General features: G+C 39.3%; 1 long non-coding RNA gene and 1 pseudogene across 1 annotated transcript in view; both read right to left on the reverse strand.

The window, feature by feature from the left end:
• Positions 1 to 7,081, reverse strand: part of LOC111814528 — a 14,919-nt gene that overhangs the window by 5,319 nt on the left and 2,519 nt on the right. The window contains exon 2 of the long non-coding RNA XR_002819493.1: positions 1,508 to 1,643. This is a non-coding gene — a long non-coding RNA (uncharacterized LOC111814528). The remainder of the gene's footprint in view (positions 1 to 1,507; positions 1,644 to 7,081) is intronic.
• LOC101563652 lies at positions 5,857 to 6,472 on the reverse strand (annotated as a pseudogene).

The following is a 7,081-nucleotide window of genomic DNA, read 5'->3' on the forward strand; positions in this document are numbered from 1 at the left end:
TTTTTACCAATTTTACAAACATCTGATAATCTGAACAACTACTTTGAAAATAACAGTATGCAATATAACATTTGTTGAATTCCTATCATCCTAGATTTTGAAATTCTGTTTCTAATGTTTTTATTATGTTTAATTCTCTTTAAAATATATACATGAAAATAAAAAAAGAAGCTACCAATTAGTGATGGCCACAAAATTTTCTACCTGTCAATTTGTGTTCTAAGCAGCTTTCTTTTTCTACAGAACCAAGGCTGTCTCATCTCAAAGACATGAAAAAAAACATGAAGTTTTAGAAGGTCTTTTACATAAGAATAGTGTTAATGAAATTTATTAAATGAATTATCTTGAAGAATACAGAATGTTTTTTGTTGTTGTTGTTGTTGTTCTGACTGTACCATGAAAATCGATGATTTAAATTCACATTAAATCTGGAAGTCCCTTACTATGTGTGTCAAAAATTTTTACCAAGTAACTGGGTGGGATGTAAGTAAGGATTCTGAGGAGATAGATTTGGGAAATGTTCAGCTTGAGATATGATAGCACGAGACTGATAATTTTTGATATATTCTGATTTTCTCAGGGCCAAGGATATAGTTAATATTTTGCTTTGATAACTGAACCTCCTAAAGGAGCACAATTAAAAATAAAATAGGGCATTAAATATTTAAGATTGAAGAAATAATTATCCATACATGCACAGAGTTCAAAATACAGTGCTGAGGAAAATAATGGAGAGTGTCACATTCAGTATGAGAGCTTCTCTGTTGTTAATTTACATACTGTCAGAGCATGCTTGGGAATGAATTAGTTGAACTCACATGTATTTATGGCCAGGCATCCTGTAGGAAGAGGAAAGAAGCACTTGGTCCTGGAGAGAACTTAAGGATACTTTGGTGTTACTTAAATGTTTAAGTTAAACTGAAGAAAAAATGATAAAAGTTTAGTATTTTCTTCTTCTAATCACGAATAATTGAGTGCTTTGTAGATTCAGCATTGACATGTCTACAAAGTTAATATGTTAATCCTTCAATGTGGATTTTCAAATCTCTTCAATTTGCAGATTTCCATAAAAAATCATTTTAAGGCCAAGTACTACATGACTAAATAAACCACTTTGTCTTTGTTTTTCCCTTCAAAATTTCTGTGGAACAAACTTCACTAGACTTGTTGGAACAAATGATTTCTGAGCCCTTCATGTGTCCACTGTGTCCACTCAGGTGGTAGCCAAAGCTCACAGGTGCTTGGAGAACCATCATTAGTGCTTGTGACTCATTCGCTGGCTTATTACCTTGGCCACTAATTTCACGTTAACATTTAGTCTTTGAAGTCACACAAACATGGCCACTGGCAATTCATATATGAAGAAAGGAACTTTTAAAACTATGTCCAAAAGTAAGAATGTCTTCGATCAATCAATTCAATGTCCCTTCCATTTTTAGTATCATCATTCAGTGAATTCTGATTAAAGCTCACAGTGTAACAATTTTTGTCTCAAAGTATCACTTACCTCTAGATAAAGTTGGAATGATTTCTGGTTATTAATTACAAGCAGATATTCAGTGCTTCTGGAGTGCATGATCATTACAGGCTTCCAAAACTAAAGGTGTTTCAGTAATGATTTTGAAGTAAAAATAATGAAGTCACTCTAATAAAAAATAAAGAAATAAAATGTTAACATACTTTATTTTGTTTTATTACTATCAGTGCTTATTAGTGTTACAGAATGGTGTAGCTTTGTTAGGTAGATTTGCGTGTGCATTTACTCTGTCTGCATCTCATTCTGTTCCACTCACCCCTCTTTTTTTTCCGCATTCCAGTGAAGCTCTCCTGAGACCCAAAATTGTACCTTCTGGTTTCCTGCCATCCCTCTTTAGAAGTTTGTATTTACTTTTATTTCTCGCATAAGAAAACATGATTTTTCACTTTTGAATCTGAATACTTTTACCCAATTGATGTATTCCAGCACATCCATTTTTTCTAAAACTGACGATTTCATTTATTGCTGAAAAAAAGAAACTTAAAAAAAAGAAGTCACTTACAGAGTTTCCAATTCCTCTTCCATCTGCAACAATTTAATAGCCGTTAAATGTATCGAATCATCTGGTATGTTTCCAAAATTGCTCTGAACTGATGTGGAAGCATTTGAGTTTTTCCTAGAGGCACAATGGAAAGTGTGGAAAATGGTGGTCTTGCCCAGAGTTGTGGCGACAGCACAGATGGCCAAGCGCGCCACCCTTCTGGCAGCAAAGCCACAGAAATCAGGGCAGCGGCCCAAAGTAATTATTTTTTTAATGTTTTTGTGACAGGATCTCACTACACAGCTCTGCGGGGCTTGTGCTGCAGATTAAGCCTGGGTCCCTGTGCTTGCCTAAGCAGATTCTTAGTCTACTGAGCTACTTAGCAGCCCATAAGGAAACTTTCTTAGACATAGGTGAACTGAGTCCAGCATCCTCCAGGGGGCCCCAGATCCTCCAGTGCTGCCCTGTCAGTCCCATCTCAGCCCTGTCTGCACAGCTCCTGCAGGCCAGGCACCCTCCAGCCTGCCCACTCACCTAGACCTAGCACACAGCAATGGTGGGCCTGGGCAGGTCCAGGGAGCGCACTTTCTCAATTCATGGTGCCAGGCTTCCGGGGCCCATTCAACTGCTGTTGCTTTTCCTGCTTGGGCTCCTCAGGTGCATGGGTGCTTGGCGTCTCTGCATTCGCCACTGAGGGCTTCATCCTTCTGTGTTCATCCATTTCCTCAGCGTCCCTTCTGAAAGCCTGTTGGTCAACTGCTGGCAATGTGGGCTACCGTTAATGGGAGGGGCCTCAATGGTGAGCTCCTCTCAAAGCACCTGAGCTCCTTCAAAATGCGCATGCTCCCTCTTGCACCCTCTAATGCGCATGCTCCCTTCCTGCTCGGGTCCAATACACTGTCAATTCGGTTTCATCCAATTGAAGTGTCAGCGGCCCAGAGAATAGTGCAGATGTTTTCTATTCCATTTAGTAGGCAAATAAAGCACAGCTGAGTAGCAAAGAAGGCGCTGTTGTTCTGGGTAGAACACAAGTTTCCAGGGGAACATAGTCCAAGGTAACACAGGCTCTGACCAAGAGCAGGACCTGTGCATACCATGGCAGTTGAACACTTGGCCAACTAGAAGTGCTGTGGAGACCTAAGGAGGGCAAAGCTTACAGGGGAATCACAGGTTGCATCTTGGGACAGCTTGAAGTTTCAGGTGTAGCGCGCTGGTTGGGAAACCCCCATGCAATAATAACAGAACATACACATGTGCCCTTCAGGAACTTGAGCTCTGCATTCAGCAGACCCTAAGAGAACCTCAGCAGATAATGCTGTTGACAGGATATGGTGGAGACATAGCTCTTGTACCTATCTCAGGTAATCTTCCCATCACAACAATGATCACTAGATTTCATTCTGTGACATGAACCCAGCTGAAAATAAGCCCAGCTGACTACAACAGAGCCCCTTCACAGTGGCCTTCATCAGTCCCGGCTGAGTGCACACTAGCATAGCACCAGCGTCCCTGCTACTGTTGGGCAGTACTTAAGGTGGTCAAAGGACTGGGTGTCAAAGCGGCAGATGCTGCTGTTTGTCATGTTGGGGGCTGGAAGTCCTATGGAAGGATCTACTTTCACGACTACATCCTGAAACATTACATCAGTTGAGACAGACTCATTTTCATGCAGGAATGGAAGGAGACAGTGAGAGTTCAAACAGAAATGGCAGCACACTGTCACTTACTGCTGTCATACACTGAAGTGAAAGAATTTTACTCCACATACACACACATGGACAAATAGACACACTCACAGTCACATGGAGCCAATACCTGATATGGGTATTTCTGAAATTTACTTTAATAGTATGATAATTCTGCCAATTATACCTAGAATTTCAAATGGATATACATTGCTGGTTTTGTAGAAAGTGGTTGGGAACTTCTTCACAAGCTGTAGGTCAGAGGTGATCGAGAAATTTTCTACCAATCAATTTGTGTTCAATATGATTTTGCCTTTCTACATAAACAAGACTGTTTCATCTCAAAGATATGGAAATCAACATGAAATTTTAGAGTGTCTTTTAAATAAGTGCTAAGGATATATTCAATATTATGATTTTGTAACTGAACAACTTAAAGGAGAATAATTAATAACATGTGGCTAAGGAACTACTGCTTAGCCACTATTCTATCAAAAACTTGGAACAGGTTCTTATAAACCTGGCTAAGGAACTGGCAATCCTTCAGGAAGATCATAGCTCCACCATGATTAGCGCCCGTAGCACCAGAGTAGGCATTACAAAGGTTCAGGAATCTGTTTTACAGTATTTCATAAGGAGAAGTCTGTCCAAATTTGGCTCCATTTTGGAAATCTGAGCAAAAAGAGGAAGAATATTTGGGTGTAGCTTTGGAAATGCACAAGATTTTCATAAGTTTCTCCCACAAAACTCTTTGTAGATTAAGACTTTGAAATTTTAAGCAGTTTTAGCTCTTCCACCATGAATTACCTCCACAGAGCACAGTGTAGAAAGGGAGTTCATCTACTGAATGCGCCCACAATCTAGCTTGGGAGGGATGTCCAAAGACAGTTTGCTCTTTGAAAGTAGTTGTTACTTTGAGTGGGGACCTGACAGTGTATCCCTCATGCCCAGACAGTGCTTGTTTTCCAAACTCTTCATGGAATGTGACAGTAACATGAGTGCAGCAGGCTCTGCTTCACGTTCAGTTAAATAAGTAGGAGTGCGGAGAGCAGATACTCATCTACAAGTGTGTTCGATTTACCTGAAAGCTACTATGGGTTGTTTAGGCAGAATTTTAGGATAATATATCTAGGACGTTGCCTATTTATTGCATCATCTTCAAGTTTACACTTCCCCTGGAAACAGTTATTTTGTTGCCTTCACACCATTCCATTCATTTTCAGAAGGAAAGGCACTTCCCAGCTCTGTTAAGCATGACTAATGGTGTTGTGTAGCTGTTCTGAAAACCATCCACTTTTGTCCTCAACTAAACCATCACATCTTTTTCTTTTGTTTTCTAGATGCAGATTCAGAATGAAATACTCCTGACCATGCAAAGGCATGCCCAAAGTTCCTGGGCAATCTCAAACATTTGGTAGGACTACTTTTCCTAATGAAGGATTAGGCTGAAATCTATTGCTATTTTATGTGATGTGTTCTATAAATATTTAAAAATCTTACATGCTGTTTCAATTTTTCTTTTTTTAATACACATAGTTTTATTAAATAAATTTTAAAAACACAAAATGCAACATTCTTAAAAATCCAAAACTTACTATTGGTACTAGTTCCTGAAAATTTGTTGTGCTACCATACACATAAAAGAAACTGTAAAATATTTAGGAACATTCAACATCAAAAGCTTTAAAATCTAACGGTATGCAGTAGCCCTTCAAAAAGCTACAACCTGAATTTTGTAAACTAGCATTTTTTTCTACAAATAATTTTTTCAGCTATATAAAAATCTGTACAGTTTTTATACTGAAGCTAATGTTGAGATTCACTTCAATTCACTTTTTTTTTAACTTTAGAGAAAGGTTTACAGGGTGTTCAGGGTCTCACTACTAGATCGAACTCATAGTTTTCTGTTTACAGCCTCCCACGACCTGGGATTATAGGCATGCCACATCACGTCCCATCTCAACTGCCTTGTCAGGGTGCCTTGGGGTTGTTGCTGGCACAGCAGGCTGGGGATCAAACCCCTAACCCCCGGGCCTAAAGACTGCAGGTGCTTATATCTGCTGAGTTATATGTCTGGCCCTTTCAATTCACATTCTTAGGAAAATAATTGCCTGAGTACTCATGTACTCCACATGCCATTACAGGACAGCCACTTATTCTTCATCTTCTTCCTCTTTCTTCTCTTCTTCATCTTCAACCTCATCTTCTAGTTCACTTCTCTTCTTTGAGCCTGTTGGCCTACCAGGGTCCTTCTTTCCTGCTTCACTTTTGCCCTTGGCACAGTATACTGCAATATCCTTTTCGTATTTTTCCTTTAGCTTAGCCGGTTTTTGTTCATATGGTTGTTTATCTTTGGCTGACTGCTCAGACCACACAACACCCAATTTTTTTGCAGTATCTCCAATGGACAGGCCTGGGTGTTCACTTTTGATCTTTGGGCGATGTGTGGAGCAAAACAGGAAAAAAAACAGGCAGATTGTGGTCTTTTAGCAGCATTCTGAACTTCTTTTCTCTCTCATCACCAGCTTTGGGAGGAGTGGAATTCTTCATCTCCCTGTCCTAGAGAGCTTTACCATTCTTGGCCATTTCTTCAAACTTTGACTTTTCCTTAGCAGACATGGTCTTCCATCTCTCGGAGCACTACTTGGAGAACTCAGCAAAAATGACCGAGGAGTCAGGATGCTTCTTATGCTTCTCACAACAGGTCCGCACAAAGAAGGTGAAGGAGGACATCTTGCCCCATGGCTTGTTGGAGTCTCCCTTGCCCATGAAGGCTCAGTCTGCTGTAGCTTTTCCTCAGGGTCCCACAGAGCAGTGGTGTGCAACTGAGACACTTCCTTTCTAGGGCTCCAGTGAGAACAGTTTTCAAGTTTACAACTGTCCATACATTCAGTTCACTTTTAATATCTTTTAAAATGTCCTTGTATAATTGGAAACCTATGTACTCTCTTTTACCACATTTTGGTACCACTTTATCATTTCAGCACACCCATGATTAAGGAAGGAATCATGCATTTAGACCTATTTTTCTATCTTATTTTGTTGCATTCATCTTGTTTCACACAGCATGATTTATATTTTTTTCTTTTTTTTCCCATAATTTTATTGAGAAACAAATAGCAATGAGACAGTTTCAAACCAAACTGGTAAGACAGATGCAATAATTAACACATTGCATACATTCTTCCTAGTGGTTAATTGCAGTACAAGAAGCGAACATGATATCCTATTTCCAAACACTATTAGAACAAATCCCTCTATTCATTAAGAGAATGTAACTATATATCTATCCTAACCACTTTGAATACACAGATACAAAATGGACATTCATCTGTATCCTCTTTTTTTGTTAAGTTCTGTTATTTGAATATTATAGGT

This window comes from Octodon degus, unplaced genomic scaffold (genome assembly GCF_000260255.1).
Source record: "Octodon degus isolate 3935 unplaced genomic scaffold, OctDeg1.0 scaffold00346, whole genome shotgun sequence".
Lineage (NCBI taxonomy): Eukaryota > Metazoa > Chordata > Mammalia > Rodentia > Octodontidae > Octodon > Octodon degus.